General features: G+C 41.9%; 1 long non-coding RNA gene across 1 annotated transcript in view; it reads left to right on the top strand.

Moving 5' to 3' along the window:
- The first annotated feature begins 939 nt into the window (after nucleotides 1-939).
- The window catches only part of LOC133614054 (uncharacterized), an 18254-nt gene continuing 2289 nt past the window's right edge, over nucleotides 940-16904 (top strand). The window contains exons 1-2 of the long non-coding RNA XR_009816533.1: nucleotides 940-1016; nucleotides 1116-1212. This is a non-coding gene — a long non-coding RNA (uncharacterized lncRNA). The remainder of the gene's footprint in view (nucleotides 1017-1115; nucleotides 1213-16904) is intronic.

Genomic DNA, 16904 nt, shown 5'->3' with positions numbered 1-16904 from the left:
ATACACGTACCGTTACACCCCTAATATTTTGATTACTGTTTCTCAGCTGTTTGTAAATGTTGCAGTTTATAAATAAAGGTTAAAAAAAAAAAAAAATAAATAAATAAATAAACTTAGCCTCTGCGCATGCGCATAGCATAGATCAAACGAATCAATGACTAAATGAATCGCCAACTATTTTTATAATCGATTTTAATCGATTTAATCGATTAGTTGTTGCAGCCCTAGTTACGTGCAGTGATTTCTCCAAATTATCTGAACCTTTTGATATTACAGACCTTAGATGGTGAAATCCCTAAATTCCTTGCAATAGTTCGTTGAAAAATGTTGTTCTTAAACTGTTCGACAAATTGCTCATGCATTTATTCACAAAGTGGTGACCCTCGCCCTATCCTTGTTTGTGAATGACTGAGCATTTCACGGAAGCTGCTTTTATACCCAATCATGCCACCCACCTGTTCCCAATTTGCCTGTTCACCTGTGGGATTTTCCAAATAAGTTTTTGATGAGCATTCGTCAACTTTCTCAGTTTTTTTTGCCCCTTGTGCCAGCTTTTTTGAAACATGTTGCAGGCATCAAATTCCAAATGAGCTATTATTTGGAAAAAATAACAAAGTTTTCCAGTTTGAACGTTAAATATCTTGTCTTTGCAGTCTATTCAATTGAATGTAAGTTCAAAAGGGTTTGCAAATCATTGTATTCTGTTTTTATTTACCATTTACACAACGTGCCAACTTCACTGGTTTTAGGGTTTGTACATCAAAATGCCAAATATCAGCCTGGTCGATAATCGATAGTTCCCTAATATCCGTGATATGTCTGGAGAGTGTATAGCATCTTTAGCAACATATACCACCAATTTGCTGCATGAGAAATTCCACCTTGACAAAAATAATCCTCATGGTGACATCTTCACATTATTCTCTTACAGAAAAAGAACGGAACCATACGGGGTCTTGGTCAATCCTTAGCAGGTTCACCATGGGAATCATTAGAGAAGTAAAAAAAAAAAAAAGGTAATAAAAATATTATTGCTTTCTTGACATTTTCTCAGCCTCCCATTCTGTGCAGAGTTGACAAAGCCTCCCCTCTGTTTGACTTGTCCCCCACATTAGGGGACAAAAGGAAGAGGTGAGAGTCAACTGGTGCCAAATGAAAACTAGAAATCTTCCTCCGTGACAACAGAAGGCGACAGGACTCCATAAAGGCGGAGTGAGTCTACTTTCCCTTGGCATATACTCTGATCTCCGCCTCCTGTTTCCTGTCTTTTACAATAATCCATGTATGGAACGCCAGCTAGAGCTGGGCTCAAGTGTTCGGACTCGCACTTAAAAGTCAAAAGTCAGCATGTCCCGGCAAGAAATCTGCGTTCCAAGAATTAGTGATTCCCAGAGCCCAAAAAAAGTCTGCGGGCTATAGAGCGTTTTCTATTGGGGCTCCAGTACTATGGAATGCCCTCCCGGTAACAGTTAGAGATGCTACCTCCGTAGAAGCATTTAAGTCCCATCTTAAAACTCATTTGTATACTCTAGCCTTTAAAAAGACCCCCCTTTTAGACCAGTTGATCTGCCGTTTATTTTATTTTCTCCTCTGTCCCCCTCTCCCTTGTGGAGGGGGGGACACAGGTCCGGTGGCCATGGATGAAGTGCTGGCTGTCCAGAGTCGGGACCCGGGGTGGACCGCTCGCCTGTGCATCGGTTGGGGACATCTCTGCGCCTCTCCGGACGGGTCAGCTGCACTATGGACTGGACTCTCACTATTATGTTAGATCCACTATGGACTGGACTCTCACTATTATGTTAGATCCACTATGGACTGGACTTTCACAATATTATGCTAGACCCACTCATAGTCATTCACATTGACGTCCCACTGGGTTGTGAGTTTTTCCTTGCCCTGATGTGGGCTCTGAACCGAGGATGTCGTTGTGGCTTGTGCAGCCCTTTGAGACACTTGTGATTTAGGGCTATATAAATAAACATTGATTGATTGATTGATGTCAAATCCAAGGAAGGATTCTTACCGTTTGGGACTACTCAGATGACGGACGAGAATGTGCATCTTAAACTATTGCTAATACTCAAACAAATGAAGGAACACACACAGACACGCAAGAACAAATGTTGTCGGTGTTGTCCAAAACATTCTGCGCCTTTTAAGGCTTCTGGCACAAAACTTAAGCCCTACAACACAGGTGTCAAACTTACATAATTTAATACTTAATTTAAAATCGCCATGTAAAATTGCTAATGCTAATCAGCAGCATGTCAATAGCAACGCCAAAGTATATTAGCATCAAGATAGCGCATTTGTAGAAAATGGAGGCTTACTTTACTGATGCTTACTTTACTTTACTGTTTTTTTGACTAAATTGCGTTGTTGGCAGCCCGAAATTATCGGCCGATAAATGCTTTAAAATGTAATACCGGAAACTATCGGTATCGATTCAGAAATGATCAGTATCGGTTTCAAAAAGTAAAATGTATGACTTTTTAAAACGCCGCTGTACGTAGTGGTACACGGACGTAGGGAGAAGTACAGAGCGCCAATAAACCTTAAAGGCACTGCCTTTACGTCGCAAATTATGAAAAAAACTGCGATTTAAAATCCGAAAAATACGGGACTAGGTTGCGTTGCGCCGGGGGGGGGGGGTGTCTTAAGCGACCATTGTGGGTGTGTGGACAAGGATAAGGTTAGGTGGGATTTACCCCCACTTCTTAGTGTAGAAGGGGCCTTAGAGGTAGAATTGATTGCTCCCATTAGCTGCATTGCTAGCCAACAAAAACAAGCCCATCCATCCATCCATTTTCTGCCGTTTGTCCCTTTCCGGGTCGCGTGGGGTGCTGAAGCCTATCTCAGCTGCATACGGGCCGATTTTTACAAACTAGAATGCAAAAAAAACAACTACTTTTTGTCTTCTTGTCTCTCATAATGATTGTGAACGATAGGCAAAATTCCCCCAAAAAGTGAAGTTCCCCTTTAGGACTGGACTTGTTTTACATCTGAGGTTTAAAAAAACTACAAAGCTTAATTTGTGACATGAAAGAAGTCTTGATCCCCTATTAGGATTCTGTCGAAACCCGAAGTTCTTACAAACCCCGTTTCCATATGAGTTGGGAAATTATGTTAGATGTAAATATAAACGGAATACAATAATAATAATAATAATAATAACTGGGATTTATATGATTTGCAAATCATTTCCAACCCATATTCAGTTGAATATGCTACAAAGACAACATATTTGATGTTCAAACTGATAAACTTTTTTGCAAATAATCATTAACTTTAGAATTTGATGCCAGCAACACGTGACAAAGAAGTTGGGAAAGGTGGCAATAAATACTGATACAGTTGAGGAATGCTCATCAAACACTTATTTGGAACATCCCACAGGTGAACAGGCAAATTGGGAACAGGTGGGTGCCATGATTGGGTATAAAAGTAGATGCTCAGTCATTCACAAACAAGGATGGGGCGAGGGTCACCACTTTGTCAACAAATGCGTGAGCAAATTGTTGAACAGTTTAAGAAAAACCTTTCTCAACCAGCTATTGCAAGGAATTTAGGGATTTCACCATCTACGGTCCGTAATATCATCAAAGGGTTCAGAGAATCTGGAGAAATCACTGCACGTAAGCAGCTAAGCCCGTGACCTTCGATCCCTCAGGCTGTACTGCATCAACAAGCGACATCAGTGTGTAAAGGATATCACCACATGGGCTCAGGAACACTTCAGAAACCCACTGTCAGTAACTACAGTTGGTCGCTACATCTGTAAGTGCAAGTTAAAACTCTCCTATGCAAGGCGAAAACCGTTTATCAACAACACCCAGAAACGCCGTCGGCTTCGCTGGGCTTGAGCTCATCTAAGATGGACTGATACAAAGTGTAAAGTGTCCACATTTCAAATTGTTTTCGGAAACTGTGGACGTTGTGTCCTCCGGACCAAACAGGAAAAGAACCATCCGGATTGTTATAGGCGCAAAGTTGAAAAGCCAGCATCTGTGATGGTATGGGGGTGTATTAGTGCCCAAGACATGGGTAACTTACACATCTGTGAAGGCGCCATTAATGCTGAAAGGTACATACAGGTTTTGGAGCAACATATGTTGCCATCCAAGCAACGTTACCATGGACGCCCCTGCTTATTTCAGCAAGACAATGCCAAGCCACGTGTTACATAAACGTGGCTTCATAGTAAAAGAGTGCGGGTACTAGACTGGCCTGCCTGTAGTCCAGACCTGTCTCCCATTGAAAATGTGTGGCGCATTATGAAGCCTAAAATACCACAACGGAGACCCCCGGACTGTTGAACAACTTAAGCTGTACATCAAGCAAGAATGGGAAAGAATTCCACCTGAGAAGCTTAAAACATGTGTCTCCTCAGTTCCCAAACGTTTACTGAGTGTTGTTAAAAGGAAAGGCCATGTAACACAGTGGTGAACATGCCCTTTCCCAACTACTTTGGCACGTGTCGCAGCCATGAAATTCTAAGTTAATAATTATTTGCAAAAAAAATAAAGTTTATGAGTTTGAACATCAAATATCTTGTCTTTGTAGCGCATTCAACTGAATATGGGTTGAAAAGGATTTGCAAATCATTGTATTCCGTTTATATTTACATCCAACACAATTTCCCAACTCATATGGAAACGGGGTTTGTACATGGACTTGAACGCTAACACTCAGCTAGGCTGAGGAAGACCCTCCGACCTCTCTGACGTCACACAGCCTTCGTCCAAATGCTTCATGTCATCCAGTCGTTCACAATTTGTGTTGGCCTCCCGGGCCCGCCCACCATTAAAGCACCTTTTCACAGCGGGGGAGGGCCAGCCACGACGGAGGAGCGGGGTTACTACAGCGTCTCCGCCGCGGAGGGGAAAAATTTGAGAGAAGAAAAGAGAAAGTGCCGGGTCATGAATTATAGAGCGGATCACTTTCGTCTGGTTCCAGAGAGACAACGACAGACCGCGAGAGAGAGAACTTCACCCCTATTCTTGTACGCTCTGTCTGCTACGTGGGAAGCCACCGGGGAGAGCAATTTATGGCCAATTGAAGCAGCGGCAACATCTCTCGCAAGGCAACGGGTGGATCCATAGCAACCGTCCTGGAGGGGCATATTAATCCCCTGCTTTATGTAGTGCTAAGTGTACAATAGTAATCAGGATTGGAGCAGGCCTCGCTGATCATTAAGGGAAAAGGCTATATAAAGAATTCATAATGGGATTAGCCCACGGCGAGTGGAGGAGAGGCAGACAAGAGGAGCGTGGGGGTAGACGTCTGAAGGATGGGGGACACGGAGAGATGGGGAGGAAGGGGTACAATGCCGGAATTAAATCACCCGTCAAATTGCATGGAAGATTTTTCATTTACAGGTTAATGTGGCGTCGTGTGACTAATCACAGCCAAGCGGTGCCGTGCAGCAGCGACACACTCAAATACACAAATATGTTTTAAATAAATACCGTATATTCCGGACTGTAGAGCGCACCGGTATATAAGCTGCACCCACTAAATTTTAGAACAAAAAAATATTTTTCCGTATATTAGCCGCACCCGACTATAAAGGAAGGTAAAGGAATGGCTAAGTCAGGCTAGAATTAAGATTTTAGAAGGGCCTTCTCAAAGCATACTTGCCAAAACTCCCGATTTTCCCGTGAGACTTCCGAATTTCAGTGCCCGTCCCGAAAATCTCCCGGGGCAACCATTCTCCCGAATTTCTCCCAATTTCCACCCCGCCATTAGCGTCCTCTCACCTGAAAAGGAGACTATTATATATGTCTCCGTTATCCATAGGTTTATCTATAACCCATAAAGTAGGCAGGCACGGCGCTATTTCTCAGCGTGTGTTTATTCCAGCCGGCACGTTAATACGCTGACACACAACATCATGATTCCCATCACGCATTGCTTCAAAACTACGGCAAGTAGTAATGTCCAAAAACATAGCAGAGACGAAGCAGAAGAACGAAGAAGAGACATGGTGACGACGAGTAAGAAGAAGCACGCTTGCAAGTTCCAAAATGATTGGAAAAAATAATTTCAGTTCATCCAGGACAGCTCGAAGGAGAAGGGGTATGCTGCCTGCACATTTTGGAGATCAGACTTCTCCATTGAACATGGTGGCCGAACGGATATACTCATTCATGAACGGATTATTTATATATATATATATAAGAAATACTTGAAAATATATACACCCCCCATCTCCCGAATTCGGAGGTCTCAAGGTTGGCAAGTATGTCCCAAAGTCCTGACTTAAACGTGTGGACAATGCTGAAGAAACAAGTCCATGTGAGAAAACCAACACATTTAGCTGAACTGCACCAATTTTGTCAAGAGGAGTGGTCAAAAATTCAACCAGAAGCTTGCCAGAAGCTTGTGGATGGCTACCAAAAGCGCCTTATTGCATGTAACCAAATATTAACATTGCTGTATGTATACTTTTGACCCAGCAGAATTGGTCACATTTTCAGTAGACCCATAATAAATTCATAAAAGAACCAAACTGCATTAATGTTTTTTATGACCAACAAGTATGTGCTTCAATCACTCTATCACAAAAAAAAATAAGAGTTGTAGAAATTATTGGAGACTCTAGACAGCCGTGACTAGAGATGTCCGATATTATCGGCCGATAAATGCTTTAAAATGTAATATCGGAAATTATCGGTATCGGTTTCAAAAAGTAAAATGTATGACTTTTTAAAACGCCGCTGTACGGAGTGGTACACGGACATAGGGAGAAGTACAGAGCGCCAATAAATCTTAAAGGCACTGCCTTTGTGTGCCGGCCCAATCACATAATATCTACGGCTTTTCACACACATAAGTGAATGCCATGCATACTTGGTCAACAGCCATGCAGGTCACACTGAGGGTGGCCGTATAAACAACTTTAACACTGTTACAAATATGCGCCACACTGTGAACCCACACTAAACAAGAATAACAAAGACATTTTGGGAGAACATAAACACAACAGAACAAATACCCAGAACCCCTTGCAGCACTAACTCTTCCGGGATGCTACAATATACACCACCCGCTACCCCCTACCACGCCCCCACCCCCACCTCAACCTCCTCATGTCCCTGCATGTCCCAAATTCCAAGCTGCTGTTTTGAGACATGTTAAAAAAAATAATGCACTTTGTGACTTCTATAATAAATATGGCAGTGCCATGTTGGCATTTTTTTCCATAACTTGAGTTGATTTATTTTGGAAAACCTTGTTTTATTGTTTAATGCATCCAGCGGGGCATCACAACAAAATTAGGCCTAATAATGTGTTAATTCCACGACTGTATATATCGGTATCGGTTGATATCGGAAAAGTTGAATAATATCGGAATATCGGATGTCGGCAAAAAAGTCATTATCGGACATCTCTAGCCATGACATTATGTTCTTTACAAGTGTATGTAAACTTGTGTATATACTGTACTGTACATACGCTGTCAAATGAGTTATTTACACAGAATGATTTTGTAAATGTTTATTTACATACCTTTATTGTTTCCAAACAGTGTCTGTAACATGGCAGTAAAACGGCTGATCAAACAAAACAGAAGTCATCGCCATGGACCCACGGGCTGCAGAAGCTAGCTCTCCATACCGCTAAACAGACTCAATAACTCCATGGTGATGTTTTGGTGAATTTACGTAGTTGTAATAACACGAGTACCCTACTTTGTATTGGAAAAGGGCAAAAAAAGGAAGATAGAGAAAAACATTCGGGACAAATGCAAATCCCAAATACACATCAGCTGGTCCAAAAAGGTGAGAAAAGTTGGTTTTGCATAATGCTGTGAAACAAAATGCAAAAAAAGCCTCCTTATAGGTGCAATTTTGGGGTACTTATACACAAACACCATAATCATACCTATATGTTGATTGGCAACACTAAATTTGCCCTAGTGTGTGAATGTGAGTGTGAATGTTGTCTAAGGCTGAAACGACGCGTCGACGTAGTCGACGTCATCGGTTACGTAAATACGTCGACGCCATTTTTATGCTTCGACGCGTCGCATATTTACGTCACACTGCCGTCATGGTGGAGCGCAAAGCAGATGATGCGAGCGGTGCGAGCGAGGGAAAAAAAAGCACGCCAAAAGTCGTCAAAAGTGTGGGAGTATTTCAATAAACGGCCTAATAATGTGATGAGATGGCGACTTGTCCAGGGTGTACCCCGCCTTCCGCCCGATTGTAGCTGAGATAGGCTCCAGCGCCCCCCGCGACCCCAAAGGGAATAAGCGGTAGAAAATGGATGGATGGATGGATGGGCCTAATAATGTCTCGTCAGCTGACGCGCGAGCTCGCAACCGTGGCTGTTTAGCAACCAGCCAAACCCCACTTAATAAAATTATATTTTATCTTAGAGCACATCCGCATCCCTATTCACCTAGGCAACCCCAGGAAATGTATATAATTCGGCATTATTTCGGCCAGTCGGCTTATATGATCAGAGCCGATCAGTTTACGTTCACGCGCAGGTATAACGCGGCGCGCTCCTGTCTCATCTGTTGGGGCACGAGCCCAGTAATTAGACCGCTGTGTCAAATCAAGGAGTACAAAAGACGCCAGCGCAGAGTGGAAAAAGGTTTAGTTCATTACAGATAACCAAGAGTTGCGCCAAAAGTATGTAAGATTTAATATTTCTCTTTGTGGGTGTGGCGCACTTGTTGCGCTGGTGAGATGGGGGCGGGGGGGGGAGAGTTGTGTGCATGTAGCGTGCTTAGTCTGGAGGCTAAATACACACAGTGTGTTATGTAACTGTTGTTTAGTGTTGATATTCTTTGCTTAGTTTGATAAATGTTGTAGCAGTTTGCTTCATCAGGAGGGTGAAGTCGCTCAATTTAAAGTGTTGGATTTAACTGTGTTGGATCATTGGCTGCTGTTGAGGGCATAGAAAAAGGGGCATTTTTCTACCAGTAGACAGCGTTTAAGATTGAGTGTTTCACTGCTAAATTAATAATATATTTATATTGAATATGGATTTTAAATATGTATCTAAATAGGTGGTTAATTGGTTAGGTATTTATGTATTTGCATATTGGGTTTTCTGTTGCATTTATCTATTGTGTTTCTGGGTTTAAATGTATTTTATATGTATCTTGGTGCATTTATGTTGAGACAATTTATTTAAAATCTGTTTTAACTTAAAGGGAAAAGATGTGTCCATTTTCTTGCACTTGTTTAATGGTTAAGAGTTTGATAGCCTAATTAATAATTGTAAATTATGGGATTGATAATTGATTGATTTTTTACAGCATGTTAATCTTGTGGTGTTTTGTCCTTAAAGGTTTTTCACCTACTAAAGAAGCTAAAGGCTACTAAAGGCTACTAAAGACAGCTAATGCCAGCTAATGACAGCTAAAGAAACTAAAGTCTATTAACACTGCTAAAGACTGCTAAAAAGACTAAAGAAGAAAAAAGAAGCTGTTTCTTCGTTGGAAAAACTGTTGCAAACTTAAGGAAAATAAATGGAAAAAGTAACTACGGTCTGGTCTTTTGAGTGAAATCCAGAAGCCACATTCAGCATTGGTACATCCCTTCAAGTGTGGGATAAGCACAGCGAAAAAAGCAAAACACTTGACAGTTGTTGTATGCACACTGTGTCGAGCGGAAATGGCCTATCATAGCAGCACAACGGCTATGAACGAACATTTGAAAAGAAAACACCCGACAGCGTTCTTGCCATCACCATCAACTAGTCAATCGTCCGCGTGAGTATACGTTGTCATCATTACACAAAAATCATGAATGTGTCATTTGTATCTGCGTTGTAAATTCATAGACTAAAACACTGTTTCGCTCTGAGAGGCGCGTTTGGCGTGCCTGTTCAGTGTTTACAAAGACGCGCTCCTCTTTAACGCTAACGTTAATTAGTTGTGCAAATACCTTTTACAACATTAACAGTTACATATACTATGTACAAACGAACAATTAACTTTCACTTTAATCATACTATCATTGTTGTGTTATTAAGCAAAATAAGCAATACTTTTACTTTTGTTGAAATGTTTACACTGTTACAGAATATTTCGTTTTGCACTTTTTTGTATTGGATGTTTATCTTTATTTTTGCACATTTTAAAGCAAAATAAGCAATACTTTTACTTTAGAAATGCTTATACTATTGCAGAATATTAAGATTTGCACTGGATGTTTACTTTTATATTTGCACATTAAAAAGCAAATAAGCTACTTTTAATTTTGTTAAATGTTAAAAGTTTTAAATGTTTACATTGTTACAGAATATTTTATCATGTTGTTGTCAATGTTGACTGAGTGGCCATACTTTTTTTTTTTGCAAATAAAAGTCATGCCTTTTGAAAAAACTGGCCAACATTTATTTTTTCATCTTCATTTTAAATAAAAAAAATAATCGGTAAAAGGAAAAATAATCTATAGATTAATCGAAAAAATAATCTATAGATTAACCGATTAATCGAAAAAAATAATCTATAGATTAATCGATAGAAAAATAATCGTTAGCTGCAGCCTTAATGTTGTCTATCTGTGTTGGCCCTGCGATGACGTTGCGACTTGTCCAGTGTGTAGCGGTTTCGTAGCTTACCAAAGTCGTACTAAAACATATTGACAGATTTTTGAGCGCCGTGTGTAATGTTTTATATTCTCCATAGAACATCAAAGTTTTGGTGTTGCTAGTTTACCGGTACTTTCAAGCGTAATTTATTGAACAGGCGTCAACCTGCAGTCCAGTTGTATCTCCTATGTGTGACGGCCATCCACTGGTCACACTTATCATTACACCATGTACCAAATAACATTGCTTTGCCAAAATTAATACGTACGTTAGGTGCACCGGATTAAAGTACCAATGATTGTCTCACACACACACAAGGTGTGGCGAAATTATTCTCTGCATTTGACCCATCACCCTTGATCACCCCCAGGGAGGTGAGGGGAGCAGTGAGCAGCAGTGGTGGCCGCGCCCGGGAATCATTTTTGGTGATTTAACCCCCAATTCCAACCCTTGATGCTGAGTGCCGAGCAGGGAGGTAATGGGTCCCATTTTTATAGTCTTTGGTATGACTCGGCCGGGGTTTGAACTCACAACCTACCGATCTCAGGGCGGACACTCTAACCACTAGGCCACTGAGCAGGAATTATAAGGCGCACTGTCAATTTTTGATAAAATGAAAGAATTTTCAAGTGCGCCCTATAGTCGAAAAAACTGACATACGGACATAGCAGTTTAGCGATGCCCGCAAAGTTCTTATTGAATCTACTGAGTCTTGGCCCAGGGGAAAAGTACTGAGTGTGCTACTTTTACAACAGCAAAGTTTAATATACAGATCGGATTACTCATTTTTTCACCAAGGGAAAGAAGCTTTTGGCAGATTTATTATAGGAACCTGAATAACCAATCGACCATAAGACAATAACTTAGCGATGCAGTTTACTGGTCCAACGGTATTTGCACATCCTTTTGATCCATTCCCTACAAAAATAAAATAAAAGACTCCACTTTGGATCTTGCGCTGTGGTTTTGCTTGGCACATGCAGAAGATTCATGCACAAAAAAAGCACCTTGACTGCATCGCCGGGCCGCCAGCTGTCACACAGTCCGCCTAGAACTGTTCCACGACTAATTCCATCTCAGGCCTTGGCTGTGCCGTGTCCCGGGTAGCCCGTTCATCAAGGCGGCAGACCGAGGGGAGGACTTTATTACAGCCACAGCTCGTTAGCTTGAGTGGTCTTAATGAAGCAGCATGGCGATCAGACAGAAATCATGCTGCTGAGACCCTGCGTCATTACACCGGCCTTTAATTACGATGATATATGGCCACGGACGAGGCCCTCGGGTGCGGAGAATTTCACTGTCCAGACTTTAGCCTCTTACATATTAACGTGAGAGTCTCCGGCACAAAGCAATACCACATCCAATGTTGTGCTACTGTTGATCTACTATGCTACACTAGTCAAAGATCACCAAGCTGAGAATCTGAAAACTATTCCTGATCCCAGTTTCCCCAGAAACCATATGGGCATGAAGACCTGAGGACTTGGGCCAAGTTCTTTTGAGAGCACAAACTTGATGGGGTGACGGCCCACTTGAAAAAAAAAAAAAGGTACTGTTGAGTGTCATTACTATTCATGACTTCACTTCAAGATGTGTCCAGTTGGAGGACTTCTTCAGGGTCTCACAACTTGGACCCAGAGTTTGAAGTTAGGAATGACAAACTATTGATGTATAAACAGAATTGCCATCATTTTACATGCAAACTTCCATATTTTTCGGACGACAAGGCACACGTAAAGCCTAGGGGTGTCAAAGAAGAAGTGATTTTCGAATGATCTCCCTTGTGGAGGGGGGTACACAGGTCCGGTGGCCATGGATGAAGTGCTGGCTGTCCAGAGTCGGGACCCGGGGTTGGGGACATCTCTGCGCTGCTGACCCGTCTCCGCTCGGGATGGTCTCCTGCCGGCCCCACTATGGACTGGACTCTCACTATTATGTTAGATCCACTATGGACTGGACTTTCACAATATTATGCTAGACCCACTCGACGTCCATTGCACTGGTCCTCTCCAAGGTTTCTCATTGTCATCCCACTGGGTTGAGTTTTTCCTTGCCCTGATGTGGGATCTGAACCGAGGATGTTGTTGTAGCTTGTTCAGCCCTTTGAGACACTTGTGATTTAGGGCTATATAAAAAAACATTGATTGATTGATTGATTGATTGATTGTGATTCTTAGTGGATTAAAAGTTTGCCAAAAATATGCATTTTCTGTAATTTTCAGGTTTTGTCGGGACTCCCAATTACGTTTTGAGACATCTCCTACAACTACAGCACCAGAATTGTGCTGCTGAAGCAAGTCCGTTTTTTTTAATTTTTGTGTAAGGGTCCCCCCTTACGACATTTTAGCGAAAAAAAGTTTTCCAAAAATATACAAACCCTGTTTCCATATGAGTTGGGAAATTGTGTTAGATGTAAATATAAACGGAATACAATGATTTGCAAATCATTTTCAACCCATATTCAGTTGAATATGCTACAAAGACAACATATTTGATGTTCAAACTGATCAAAAAAAAAATAATTGCAAATAATCATTAACTTTAGAATTTGATGCCAGCAACACGTGACAAAGAAGTTGGGAAAGGTGGCAATAAATACTGATAAAGTTGAGGAATGCTCATCAAACACTTATTTGGAACATCCCACAGGTGTGCAGGCAAATTGGGAACAGGTGGGTGCCATGATTGGGTATAAAAGTAGATTCCATGAAATGCTCAGTCATTCACAAACAAGGATGAGGCGAGGGTCACCACTTTGTCAACAAATGCGTAAGCAAATTGTTGAACAGTTTAAGAAAAACCTTTCTCAACCAGCTATTGCAAGGAATTTAGGGATTTCACCATCTACGGTCCGTAATATCATCAAAGGGTTCAGAGAATCTGGAGAAATCACTGCACGTAAGCAGCTAAGCCCGTGACTTTCGATCCCTCAGGCTGTACTGCATCAACAAGCGACATCAGCGTGTAAAGGATATCACCACATGGGCTCAGGAACACTTCAGGAACCCACTGTCAGTAACTACAGTTGGTCGCTACATCTGTGAGTGCAAGTTAAAACTCTCCTATGCAAGGCGAAAACCGTTTATCAACAACACCCAGAAATGCCGTCGGCTTCGCTGGGCCTGAGCTCATCCTAGATGGACTGATACAAAGTGGAAAAGTATTCTGTGGTCTGACGAGTCCACATTTCAAATTGTTTTTGGAAACTGTGGACGTCGTGTCCTCCGGACCAAAGAGGAAAAGAACCATCCGGATTGTTATAGGCGCAAAGTTGAAAAGCCAGCATCTGTGATGGTATGGGGGTGTATTAGTGCCCAAAACATGGGTAACTTACACATCTGTGAAGGCGCCATTAATGCTGAAAGGTACATACAGGTTTTGGAGCAACATATGTTGCCATCCAAGCAACGTTACCATGGACGCCCCTGCTTATTTCAGCAAGACAATGCCAAGCCACGTGTTACATCAACGTGGCTTCATAGTAAAAGAGTGCGGGTACTAGACTGGCCTGCCTGTAGTCCAGACCTGTCTCTCATTGAAAATGTGTGGCGCATTATAAAGCCTAAAATACCACAACGGAGACCCCCGGACTGTTGAACAACTTAAGCTGTACATCAAGCAAGAATGGGAAAGAATTCCACCTGAGAAGCTTAAAAATGTGTCTCCTCAGTTCCCAAACGTTTACTGAGTGTTGTTAAAAGGAAAGGCCATGTAACACAGTGGTGAACATGCCCTTTCCCAACTACTTTGGCACGTGTTGCAGCCATGAAATTCTAAGTTAATTATTATTTGCAAATAAAAAAAAAAGTTTATGAGTTTGAACATCAAATATCTTGTCTTTGTAGCATATTCAACTGAATATGGGTTGAAAATGATTTGCAAATCATTGTATTCCGTTTATATTTACATCTAACACAATTTCCCAACTCATATGGAAACGGGGTTTGTATATCACGTAAAGCAGAGCAAAACTAAGCGGTACAAGGCAAATGATCCATCCCTGTCCTCATAAGAAGCATCCTGATTGGCTGTGTTATCGAGATAACACTCTGCGATCACCGAGACAGAGGAACAAAGCGACACTTCAGGCTCACACACACACACACACACACACACACACACACACACACACACACACACACACACACGCACACACACGCACACACACACACCCCATCCCGGACAACTGAGCAGAACCATTTGTGGTGGCGGCTCCGGGCCAGATGCCCCCCCCACCCTCCCTTGGCAAGTCTCCAGTTTTTTGTGTCGTAAAATGTACTCGAGGTTTTTTCCTGGTCTCAAACCGAGCCCCCAGTCCCCATAGGAGCTTAGTTTGGGATTTGCTTTGCCCCATGTTTACCTTTTTCCTACCTTGTGGCGACCCATTAGTCTGCCTCTTTTGTCTACCCTGTATACTGTATGTCCTTTCTTGGAGGGGTTTGTACTGAAAATGAAATTTTGTTTCACTTTTTTAGTGCCATGACAATAAAGTTCCATTCCATTGGCAATCAGGGACAGGTGTGCCCTGATTGCCAATCAGGGACAGGTGAGGGAGCCAGCGCTCAGACCAAAAGAGTGCAGGCGAATGGAGGCAAAAAGGAAGTGGAATGAAAAATAAGAGCGCTGGGCAGGAAATAATACAAAATACAAGAAACTAATAACTGTCATGTGAGATCATGACTAATTGTTATGTTTTAAAATTCAAAAAATGTATCGTATCGAGCCTCTAGTTGGCGTAGCGAATGTTACATCCGACCAAAACATCTGGTCGTACTCATTAGCGTTAGCTTGTAGCTAGAGATGAACATAACTTTGTTTTACTGGCAACGAGGAGGAAGAAAGTGAGTGTGAAGGACAGCGCTGAAATGAAAAGAAGTGAATAATATTCAGGAAATTAAAGAAAGAAATCACTAAAAACACGACCAAGTGTGTCGCTGTCAAGACGAGGGTTTTTTCGCAGCTTACTGCGAGGATTGTTCTCCCGGGATGCAATCGGACTATACTGGACAAGGCTTGAAGGTAGGAACATTATTTAATTATTCAAACTCAAAGTACTACAAAAAGCGCTCGAGGCGAAGACAAGCTTAACGCAGGAAACACAAGCTAAGACTTAGCATAAACTATGGACATGAACTATGAAATTAAAAACATGAACAAACTCACTAAACTGTGGCTTGAAACAAATAGCAAGAACTATGGACATGAAACAAAAAGACTTACGGGACACAGCATGAATCAAACAGCATGAACTATGGCAAGAAAAGTCACAACAGAGCAATGTCGGCAGGACGACTAGCTGGCAAAACAGGCTTAAATAGTAGTCTCTGATTAGAGCAGGTGCGTGAGTCAAACACATGAGACAGGTGAAACTAATCAGTCGTCATGGAAACTAAAACAAACAAGGGAGCGCAAACAGGAACTATTCGAGTCTTAAACCGAAAATAACAAAAAAAACATGATCCAGACCACAGATCATGACAGTCGCTGGCGAAGCCCTGCTCAAGCAGCCAAGGACGTTAAAATAATATCCAAACGGCGGACATTTATCCATGAAAATAGGGAGAAGCTGCTGATGGTGTGTTTAACAGGGAAGCAGCTCAAAGGAGATACCGTGGAAGTCCACTGTAATGTTGTACGTTATTACATTACTTCATAAAATGACCGTAGTTGTTTGTACTACATTCTATTGCATTTTTTTATTCAATGTTTATTATCTAAAAGTTTGTTTTTTCTCTTTAAGAAGCGTGTTTAAAATTGTGCGGTTTGTGGAGGCCGAGCACAGATTAGATTTATTTCAATGTATTTGGCAATAAGGGGTTTTTAAGCTGCCAATGTACTTGCCGAGTGGCCTGTAAGAAAAAAACCGAGTGCCACTGCTGAGTGGAAGACATTCACTGGTCCCTCCGCTATGATAGCTATATCATGTCACGCTTGCCTGGATCCTCCATTATTCAAAATGAACAGAAATGCAGTTATATAACACGGGGCGTGCGTTCTGGCCAGATTTGGAAAGCTCAGCACTCGACGTCTCCGCTCGGTGTTAATTGGTTTTGCTTTTGAAAAGGCCATCATTTTCTTTCGAGCCCATTAAGCATAATGCTCCAGAGTCCCGGATTAGTTCGCCCTGCCTAAGACTGCTGTGTTGTCGTTAAATTCAATTTAACGGGGCACCCACCGGTGCTAATTACCGCCATGCACCCCGCCCCACCCGCCAACCCCCTGTATATTGGAGTCACTGTCCCTGTGAAAAGATGGGTGTTGTTTGTTTGACCTCTGGTCTGGTGCTACCTTCATGCGCTAAAGACTACTTTGCATTTTCTTTGTGGCGCATTCACCCATCATGATTAGCC

The sequence above is a fragment of the Nerophis lumbriciformis genome, linkage group LG02 (genome assembly GCF_033978685.3).
Source record: "Nerophis lumbriciformis linkage group LG02, RoL_Nlum_v2.1, whole genome shotgun sequence".
Lineage (NCBI taxonomy): Eukaryota > Metazoa > Chordata > Actinopteri > Syngnathiformes > Syngnathidae > Nerophis > Nerophis lumbriciformis.
Note: the sequence above shows the minus strand (reverse complement) of the source record. Positions and strands in the feature narration are given on the sequence as shown.